The following is an 11,408-nucleotide window of genomic DNA, read 5'->3' as shown; positions in this document are numbered from 1 at the left end:
AAACTGTTTGTGGGCTTTCTTGTGCATCATCTTTAGATGGGACAACAGACATGAAGACCAATTTGATGCAGTGTGTGGCGTATGGTCTGAACACTGACAGGCTGACGTCCCGACCCTTCAACCTCTGCAGCAAACAATGCTGGCAGCACTCATATGTCTATTTCCCAAAGACAACCTCTGGATATGACGCTGAGCACATGCACTCAACTTCTTTGGTCAACCATGGCGAGGCCTGTTCTGAGTCAAACCTGTTCTGTTAAACTGCTGTATGGTCTTGGCCACCATGCTTCAGCTCAGTTTCAGGGTCTTGGCAATCTACTTATAGCCTAGGGCATCTTTATGTAGAGCAACAATTCTTTTTTTCAGATCCTCAGAGAGTTATTTGCCATGAGGTGCCATGTTAAACTTTCAGTGACCAGTATGAGAGAGTGAGAGCGATAACACCAAATTTAACACACCTCCTCCCCATTCACACCTGAGACCGTGTATCACTAACAAGTCACATGACACCGGGGAGGGAAAATGGCCAATTGGGCCCAATTTGGACATTTTCCCTTAGGGGTGTACTCACTTTTGTTGCCAGTGGTTTAGACAGTAATGTGTAGTGAGTTATCTTGAGGGTACAGCAAACTTGCACTGTTTTACAAACTGTACACTCACTACTTTACATTGTAGCAAAGTGTCATTTCTTCAGTGTTCAGTGTCACACTAAAAGATATAATAAAATATTTACAAAAATGTGAGGGGTGTACTCACTTTTGTGAGATACTGTGTATATATATATATATATATATATATAGATAGATAGATAGATAGATAGATAGATAGATAGATAGATAGATAGATAGATAGATAGATAGATAGATAGATAACAATTATCCATTAAGTAACACAATTGTAGTTTGTTATATTTGACTGTACTTTTCCATTCCTGTGGTTTTGTGATGAAACATCTTCCAATCAAGCATAGAATCTATTGTAATAAGAGTAATGGATTGTTTGCGCTTTTGGTTATGTTGTCTGCAATTTCCTATATCGTTACCATCTGCTAATTCTTGTTCTGTTACTGCCTTTTGAAGTGTTATATTACTGAATATACTGAACAGAAAAATGTTAATATTTATGTATGTGTTCATTTTAGTTTGTATTTGAATATTTCAGAATGGGTGTTTGGATGGTGGGTGCGCTTTGCATAAAAAGCGAACAGCAGGTAAGAGGTGTAAAAGGATCAGCATTTCTAAGAAGCAGAGATTCCCTCCAGCCTAGAAACATAGTCACTATTGCAACATTCCCACTGCTCCTTTTGTTTGCTTGTGTGTGACAGCCAGAAATCAATGGGAGTCCTTTCTCATGGTGATTAGAAACAGCCTAACATAAGATGATCTTTCTTTTCTTGCCATCCTTCCTTCCTACTATCTTTCCTACCCTTCTTCCTTCCGTAAAGCCTTTAAAATAAATATTGAGCAAGTTGGAAGGAGTGAGATGCTCAGCTCCCACACAAATTTGAACAAAAGAGGTAGAGGAAGACTCCTGAGCACAGAAAGAGAAGGACTGTCTATGAGCCAAACCCCCTTCAGTGTGAAGTGCCTGTTCTGGATGCTGCTGATACTGCTCTTGGATTGCCAATAAGCAGCTGCAATTAGAGCTTCATCTTTGTGTGAATGTGCAGGGTGCTCGCCTCTACTTCCACCATGGATTAAACTGGTCTTGCAAGATTTCTTTGAAGATGGAAAGCTTTGCGGTCTAGGAAAATAATTGATTGGCGCTGTGGAGAGATTTTAGCTTTTTTTCTAATCAAGGGACATATCTACCGTGCAAAGTAGGTAAGAGAAATTTAAGTATTTATTAAACCTATGACAAGTGATATGGGTAATGCTACCTTAATATTCCATTCTCCAGCATGAATGTCATTGTATATTCTAACATACATACCTTTCATATGTTACACGCATGTATGCCCTCTGAAGTTAATGCCATGCAAGACATTGAAACATGACATTTCATAAATTACGATGAAGGTCAGGAATGGATTCTAGTTTTCCTTACAGTCGGGAATGGAGACATATCTGCTAGTGCTGGGTTAATGAAAGCTTGAGAGAGCTAGATTTCCTTGTTGCCATGGACAGGGTCTGCTCAGAGATCAGAATGTCACATGTAGACAGAGGCTGAGCTCATTTGCTGGAAATATATTACACAGTGAGAATTGTAAATACTCTATATTTTATTGCTATTAAATGTTTACCTGGAGGTCAAAGGTTGGTCTCAAGAAAGCGCCCCCGATGGATTATGTCAGTGAAATCTGTTAAAAGTGATTTGGTAACAATTACAAGGCTGGGGTGATATCAGAGGTCACTTGGTGCATTATATATTTTACAAGCTGGTCGGCTTTATATAAAAAATGTCATTAAAGTAATAGGTGCAGTATGCTATTGATTATACCACTTTATATGCATTTTTAAAGTATAGTGATACACTAAAGAGATGTACATTTTGCAGAACAATGCATTCATGGTCAGAATAATTTTGTATATGTTAAAATCAGCAAGATTTCGATCATAAAAACATTAGGAGAAGAACAACTATGCAGTTTGGGATCCGTAAGCAATGTGTTTGATATTCGGGCAGCACGTAAACTATGCACGACTTGCAAAGTTTGAAAGCATTCCTAAAATTGTGTTGAGCAGTGTCAGTTCCAAGATTACACGATCCAAGCATCTGTAGTGCGGCTTGTATTAGTTTGTAAAACTCCACTGCCTTTATGACGTTACAATTTCATTTTTGCATGATTGGTTAAGCTGCATGACCAAAATCTAAGGAATTTTGAAGTGAGAAGTTAATCTGTCAATGCTTCCTTTAGCGAAGGCTCAGATATTTTGTTGAGATTTTTAGGATGTAGTTATCACACGTGCACCTGTCATCACTAACTCTTGGTAATACGAGTTGTTTTGTTATAAAAAAATTCATTTAAAGTGTATTTAAACCCAAGAAAAACTTTTTTTTATATATATTGCAGCTTACAAATCCTTAAATGTGGTGGCTGCCTTAGCTTTCTTTTCTGGATTTTTTTCCATTACTTTTAACGGTGATCCTGCCGCTAACATTCCTTATATCCTAAGGTGACAACACTCACTCATTCATTGTATGGTATCTATGACGGCATTGTGACACTGGTAGCGCATGGAGAGAATCTGGCAGGACTACAAATCACCTTCCCCTCTTCTAATTTCTATACCTTTGGAAAGAGGTGTTCTGTAGTTCACAGAGGTAAACTGGGCAGAGCTGATGAGATTGTCTTAGATAACAATACAGAGTGCACAGGACTTCACTAGATTTCTGGCAGAATCAACTGATTCATTTTTTTATTGAACAGATAAACCAAACACTTTCAATTGTATATTTAGAGAGACGTTGTTAGGGTATATACTGTGTGTATATATATATATATATATATATATATATATATATATATATATATATATATATATATATATTTTTTTAAATACAGATACGCAGGTTTTACCGATAAAGTGCATCTATGTTTTTTTGGTCCTTTGCCCTATAGTCACACCTTACATCTGTCATATACTCAAAAAAATGAAACACTTTGAAAACATATCAGATCTCAATGGGGAAAAATATCATGCTGGATATCTATACTGGTATAGACTGGGTAATGTGTTGGGAATGGAAGGATTCCACATAGTTTGATGGAAATTAAAAATGATCAACCTACAGAGGGCTGAATTCAAAGACTCCCCAAAAATCAAAGTGAAAGAATAATGCAGCAGGCTAGACAAATTTTCTGAAATTTCATTGCAGCAACTCAAAATGGTACTCAGTAGTTTGTATGGCCCCCACGTACTTGTATGCATGCCTGACAACATCGGGGGATGCTCCTAATGAGACGATGGATGGTGTTCTGGGCTATTTCCTCCGGGTTCTAGACCAGGGCATCACTGAGCTCCTGAACAGACTGAAGGGGAAACCGGGCGCCGTTGAATGGACCAAAATATAATGTTTCAGAGGTGTTCCATTGGATTTAGTTCAGGCGAGTGTGGGGGCCATTCAATGGTATCAGTTTCATCATCCTCCAGGAACTGGCTGTATACTCTCGCCACATAAGGGCAGGCATTGCCATGCACCAGGAGGAACCCAGGACTCGCTGCACCAGCATAGGGGCTGACAATGGGTCCAAGAATTTTATCCCGATACCTAATGGCAGTCACTGTGCCATTGTCCAGGCTGTAGATGTCTGTGCTTCCCTCCATTGATATACCTCACCAGACCATCACTGACCCATCACCAAACCGGTCATGCTGAACAACGTTACAGGCAGCATAGCATTCCCAATGGCTTCCCCAGACCCTTTTAATGTCTGTCACATGTGCTCAGGGTGAACCTGCTCTCATCTGTGAAAAGCACAGGGTGCCAGTGGTGGACCTGCCAATTCTGGTGTTCAATGGCAAATGCCAATCAAGCTCCACTGTGCCTTGGAGTGAGCACAGGGTGCACTAGAGAATGTTGGGCCCTCAGGCCACCCTCATGAAGTCTGTTTCTGATTGTTTGGTCAGAGACAATGAGACTAGTGGCCTGCGGGAGGTCATTTTGTAGGGTTCATCCTGTTCCTCCTTGCACAAAGGAGCAGATACGGGTCCTGCTGATGGGTTAAGGACCTTCTATGACCCTGTTCAGCTCTCCTAGAGTAACTGTCTGTCTCCTGGAATTTCCTCCATGCTCTTGAGACTGTGACTGGAGACACAGAAAACCTTCTGGCAATGGCAGGTATTGATGTGCCATCCTGGGGGAGTTGGTTTGCCTGTGCAACCTCTATAGGGTCCAGGTATCTCCTTACGCTACCAGTTAGTGACACTGACCCTAGCCAAATGTTAAACTAGTGAAAAACAGAAAAGATGAGTAGGGAAACAAAATTTCAGTGGCCTCCATCTGTAAAACCATTCCTGTTTTGGCTGTTGTCTCATTGTTGCTCATCTAGTGCACCTGTTGTTAATTTCATTAACACCAAAGCAGCTAAAACGGATTAACAACCCCCTCTGCTACTTAACCAGTTACGGACCGTCCGGCACAGTTATACTGTGGCAGGAAGCCCCTGACATAGGGGTACATCGGTCGCGCGCCTGGTGCTCGGGGGCGCACTCCCTTCCCCACTAGGGCTCCCGTGCCCCATCCTTTTAGGTCAATATGTATTCTGCTACATATTTTTGGTAAGAAAAATCCCAATAAATGTATATTGATTGGTTTGCGCAAAAGTCACCGCGTCTACAAAGTAGGGGAAAGATTTATGTAATTTTTTTTTTTTTTTACTAGTAATGGTGGTGATCAGTGATTTTTAGCAGGACTGCGACATTGCGGCGGACATATTGGACACCTAACTGACATTTTTTAACACTTTTGGGGGGACTAGCTAAAACAATGCACTGTTACTGTACTAATGACACTGGCAGGGAAGGGGTTTACACCAGGGGTGATCAAAGGGTTAAATGTGTGCCTAAGGGGTGCTAACTGTGTGGGGGATGGGCTGACTGGATGAACACAGAGACCTGTGTTCCTAAATAGGAGGAACACAGGATTCCCTGTGTTCATCACTCATGGAACAGCGGTCTGCCGTGTTTACATTTGCAGAGCGCCGTTCTATCTCCACGGAGAGCAATCGCGGGTGCCCGGCGGACATCACGGCTGCCGGACCCACTGATTTCCTGCCCCTCTAGATAATTGACACGCATGGCCACAGTATCCTACATAAAAGCGACATACAGGTATGTCTTTCGCGTAACAGAACTGACCTGCCGCAGTAAAACTACGGTGGCTGGTCGGCAAGTGGGTAAAGAGTAGATTCACCTCCCTGTTTTTCCTGGTGACGTTATGTCACTGAGACAAGTAAAGATTGGAAATCTATATTTGAGAGTCACCAGAAGAAAAGGTAATGGATAGTCATATAGTGGGGACAAATATTCTGGTGACAAATGCCTAAGATGGAAATTCACCTCACTTTGTAGCAGTTTACAGTATAGAGCATAGCATAGTGTACAGACTAAGGAATAGGGGAATGATTGATACATAAAAATGAGGCCAACATCCCCAATAGTAGAGACGATGAAAAGGAAGAATAACCCCCTAGTGGGACTTTAACGGCCTGAGAGCTAGATCCAAACATATAATGAATATATATCACAACACAGTATAAAAATACAATATACATTTTATTGAAAAATAGTTGTTAAAACAATTAAGGCTGATGTGTTAAACAAGCGCCAGGGGCTCTAGATGCTCCACAGGCTGTCGTCACAACTGGGCGACCGGGTAAAACACCCGTTTCAGAAATAGCTTTCTTTCCTCAGGGGTGTATACATAAGCTAGCAACTTATGAACAGAGTACTTCTAAAATGAAGCAGAAAGAAGATATAAGCATCCAAAATAGATATATAACAGTATTCTCATTGTTGTCATACTTGATAACGTTGTCCAAAACACTTACATAATTTATGCAGAGGAGTTACACAACATAACAGCCAAGGTATTCATTAAAACCATTAATAATGTCCATATAAATGTTTAAGGAGAGGTAATTATAGTACCCCCCCCCCCCCATGAGAGACGAGAACCAGCAAGACCTACGTGTATATAAATGAATATCCCCTTATTGGCAGGCAGCATATTGTATATTAAAAAGGGGCATGTTCATATATATTAAAGGAATGTACCCCAAAAAATTTGAGGAGGAACTGGTTCAATACATATAGAGTTCTGTGCTGTAGAGAGGCATAGAAATATACACGTCTACATGTAGCCATCACAAAGGATGCAGCAGTACAGGGGTATATGAGGTAAAGCAGCATTTGAATCCTGACTGGGGTACAGATACTGATGCAATTTAAATATAACAAGTGAAACTCAAAAGGTTTAACAAGGCAAAGGTGGTGCTGCACTCGACCCGCACCAGTGAGAAGAAGCCACGTCCGCCAACCACAGAAGCCAAGGAATGAACTTTGAAAATTAAGGTGTCCCCCCATTATATAGCCCGTCGGTGGGAAATATCCTTCCGGTGGGTACAGAGTAAGTGTTGCAGAGTGTACAGAGTAAGTGTTGCAGAGTATGTAATGTACAACACAGTGTACAGAGTTGGGCAATTAGGAGTAAAATTGCAAAGCACATTTGGGTTTATTTACTAAAGATGGAGAGTGCAAAATCAGGCTCATTTGTACATAGAAACCAATTTGCTTCCAGGTTTTTTTTCACCAAAGCTTAATTGAACAAGCTGAAGTTTGAAGCTGACTAGCTACCATGCCACCAGATTCTGAGTGCACCAGTTTATAAATCTACCCCAGTGTATAGAACTGTGCTATGTCCAGTGTAAAATAGTCATATGAATGCACAGTTTGAAGGGATGCATTGCATAATGTATAATGTGGTGTGAAAAGTGTATTTATGTGATGTATGCAGTGTGGACATGTGCAAAGTATGGAACATACAAAACGGTCTTCAGAGTGGAGCTGTGTGATATGTATAATTAGGAGGCAAAACCTCCTTTTCTAAGAGAATCTCTTTTTTTTTTTTTTCCCGCAAAAAAAAATTATATTGAGGTGTACCCTGGTTTCAGAATATAATATGTACTATATTACCAAAAGTATTGAGACACCTGCCTTTACACGCACAAGAACTTTAATGGCATATCAGTCTTAGTCTGTAGGGTTCAATATTGAGTTGGCCCACCCTTTGCAGCTATAACAGCTTCAACTCTTCTGGGAAGGCTGTCCACAAGGTTTAGGAGTGTGTATATGTTAATGTTTGACAAATCTTTCCAGAAGCACATATGTGGGGTTAGGCATTGATGTTAGATGAGGGGACCTGGATAGCAGTCTCCACTCTCCTGTGCAGGCCAGTTAAGTTCCTCTACCCGTGCATTGTTAACTGGTGCACAGATATGTTGGAACAGGAAAGGGCCATCCCCAAACTGTTCCCACAAAGGTGAGAGCATGAAATTGTCCGAAATGTCTTGGTATGCTGACACCTTAAGAGTTCCCTTCACTGGAACTAAGGGGCCAAGCCCAACCCCTGAAAAACAAGCCCACACCATAATCCCCCCTCCACCAAATAATTTGGACTAGTGCACAAGTGCACAAAGCAAGGTCCATAAAGACATGGATGAGCGAGTTTGGGGTGGAGGAGCTTTACTGGCCTGCACAAAGTCCTGACCCCAGGCATCCCAATACTTTTTGTAATATAGTGAATATAGGTAAGACTTATGAAAGGTTAGAATATCCTAAAACAAAATTAGTAGAAAACATAAGAAAAATCTTTATTTCTTTTTTCAAACATTCTTATTTATAAGGGCAAGAAGGGTCGGCCCTACTATGGGTCCTGCTGGGTCCATTGGACCCAGGCAGAACTTGGAGAGGGACAGCAAATTGACTCCCAAGATTTTTTTCGAGCAGTTTTGTGTGTCATCAGTTTGCGGCGTGTTATGGGCAGCATTTCCCCATCTCATACTGCCGCCCGCAGTGCAAACTGATGAGTATGAGGAGGCAGAGTGTCTCCTCCGGGGAATATCCCTCACGTGATCCTTGGTGTGCGCAATGACATCAGACGCAGGACAGGCTGGACCTTCTAGGACAGTGGCCGCGGCAGACACACAGTGACAGAAGGATTGAGGACACACAGTGGGTGTTTGGTGGACCAGTCCAGTGGTGAGTTATAGAAAAAGATAACAGTATATATAATATACAATATTTTCTAAATTTTATATTTATATGAAATAATGGATGTGGGGGCATGATATATATATATATTTTTTTTTTGGGGGGCAGCATTTTTTTCTTGGACCCAGGCAGCACAATGTCTTGGGCCAGCCCTGAGTGCAGGGCCCCTTCGAGAGCTGAAAACAAAATAAAAATATACAGCCACATTTTCGAAGAAAACCCCAGTAGATAGAAAGAAACCTTCAGATATCAGAAAACAGTTACTGCATATCAAAGGTGGCAATCCAATATAAACATAATAAGAGTTGACCGATATATAGATCACCATGCTATTTTTTATACCAAAAAATCAGTGTGACTACTGGTTTCCCTTGTTTGTAATCATACAGCATACATAAATAAATACATAATGATACATGTAGTCACTGTGGGACTTTTCAAAGCAATATCAATAATAACAGTTACTGTACATCAGGAATGGTGCAACCATTGCAGGTCAAGATGAGGACAGAGTTCACAGATACATCACGTCACATGTAATTTCTAAATCTGAAACATTAAGTAGCAGAGTGGCAACTAATTGCAGTTGTTTAAAGTTCTTATAGTGGAATATATAATCCAACATACATGGGCAGTGGCTGGGATGATTTAATAGTCAAATATTAATTTGTAAATTATCACAGTAACTCTATCAATATGGCAAGCAATGACAATTATAATCATTCAGTATACTTCAATATACTTGTGGTCACTTTGATAGTTATCAATGCAATGGAGGTTCAAATTAATGTGTAATCCTCAACATGAATCCACAGCGAAGATAAGGTGTCAATAGTACAAATAATATTTACTCCTGTGATATCAGATATTGAAAAATTATGTGTGCACTAAATCCAGGAAGAACTACCTAGCTAACAATGTCCACTTCAAAATGTACAAACAAAGCCTGTATGAAGGTTTGTGTTCATCACCCAGTCCAGAGTGGTCAAAAAATCAGCACTGCTTTGAACAAATTCCAGACCAGACACGAATATGAGATATAGGTGTATAAAGGTACAGTATCTCACAAAAGTGAGTACACCCCTCACATTTTTGTAAATATTTTATTATATTTTTTCATTTGACAACACCGAAGACATGTGACTTTGCTACAATGTCAAGTAGTGAGTGTACAGCTTGTATAACAGTGTAAATTTGCTGTCCCCTCAAAATAACTCAACACACAGCGATTAATATCTAAACCGCTGGCAACAAAAGTGAGTACATCCCTAAGTGAAAATGTCCAAATTAGGCCCAATTTACCATTTTCCCTCCCCAGAGTCATGTGACTTGCTAGTAGTACAAGGTCTCAGGTGTGTTAAATTTGGTGTTATCGCTCTCACTCTCTCATCCTGGTCACTGGAAGTTCAACATGGCACCTCATGGCAAAGAACTCTCTGAGGATCTGAAAAAAAGAATTGTTGCTCTACATAAAGATGGCCTAGGTTATTCAAAAGACTGCCAAGAGCTGCAGCTTTGTGGCCAAGACCATACAGCGGTTTAACAGGACAGGTCGCACTCAGAACAGGCCTTGCCATGGTCGACCAAAGAAGCTGAGTGCACGTGCTCAGTGTCATATCCAGATGTTCTCTTTGGGAAATGTATGAGTTTGAGTGCTGCCAGCATTGCTGCAGAGGTTGAAGGGATTGGGGGGTCAGCCTGTCAGTGTTTAGACCATACGCCGCACACTGCATCAAATTGATCTTCATGGCTGTCGTCCCAGAAGGAAGCCGCTTCTAAAGATGATGCACAAGAAAGCCTGCAAACAGTTTGCTGAAGACAAGCAGACTAAGGACATGGATTAAAGGAACTATGTCCTGTGGTCTGAGACCAAGATAAACTTATTTGGTTCAGGTGGTGTCAAGCATTTGTGGCGGCAACCAGGTGAGGAGTACAAAGACAAGTGTGTCTTGCCTACAGTCAAGCATGGTGGTGGGAGTGTCATGGTCAGGGGCTGCATGAGTGCTGCCGGCACTGGGGAGCTACAGTTCATTGAGGGAACCATGAATGCCAACATGTACTGTGACATACTGAAGCAGAGCATGACCCCCTCCCTTTGGAGACTGGCCCGCAGGACAGTATTCCAACATGATAACTACCACAAACACACCTCCAAGACGGCCACTGCCTTGCTAAAGAAGCTGAGGATAAAGGTGATGGACTGGCCAAGCATGTCTTCAGACCTAAACCATATTGAGCATCTATGGGGCATCCTCAAATGGAAGGTGGAAGAGCGCAAGGTCTCTAACATCCCCCAGCTCCGTGATGTCATCATGGAGGAGTGGAAGAGAAGAATCCAGTGGCAACTTGTCAAGCTCTGGTGAACTCCATACTCAAGAGGGTTAAGGCAGTGCCGGAAAATAATGGTGGCCACACAAATATTGACACTTTGGGCCCAATTTGGACATTTTAACCTAGGGGTGTACTCACTTTTGTTGCCAGCAGTTTAGACATGAATGGCTGTGTGTTGAGTTATTTTGAGGGGACAGCAACACTGTTATATAAGCTGTACACTCACTACTTTACATTGTAGCAAAGTGTAATTTCTTTAGTGTTGTCACATAAAAAGATGTAATAAAATATTTACAAAAATGTGAGGGAGTACTTACTTTTGTAAGATACTGTAAATAGATGTATAAAGGTCCATGTTGATTT

At 41.1% G+C, this 11,408-nt stretch overlaps 1 protein-coding gene across 2 annotated transcripts in view; it reads left to right on the top strand.

Annotated features, from left to right (window-relative positions):
- The first annotated feature begins 1,337 nt into the window (after positions 1-1,337).
- Positions 1,338-11,408, top strand: part of MYO16 (myosin XVI) — a 539,163-nt gene continuing 529,092 nt past the window's right edge. Inside the window, exon 1 of one of the 2 annotated variants that reach the window (XM_082247038.1) lies at positions 1,338-1,819. The gene's annotated coding sequence lies outside the window, so the exon portion shown is untranslated. Of the gene's footprint in view, positions 1,824-11,408 lie in introns of both variants that reach the window. The other variant, XM_082247037.1, reaches the window with a different exon arrangement.

Source organism: Pelophylax lessonae (genome assembly GCF_965119305.1).
Source record: "Pelophylax lessonae genome assembly, chromosome: 2".
In the NCBI taxonomy this organism is placed as follows: Eukaryota; Metazoa; Chordata; class Amphibia; order Anura; family Ranidae; genus Pelophylax; species Pelophylax lessonae.
This window is presented reverse-complemented; position numbering and strand designations above follow the sequence as displayed.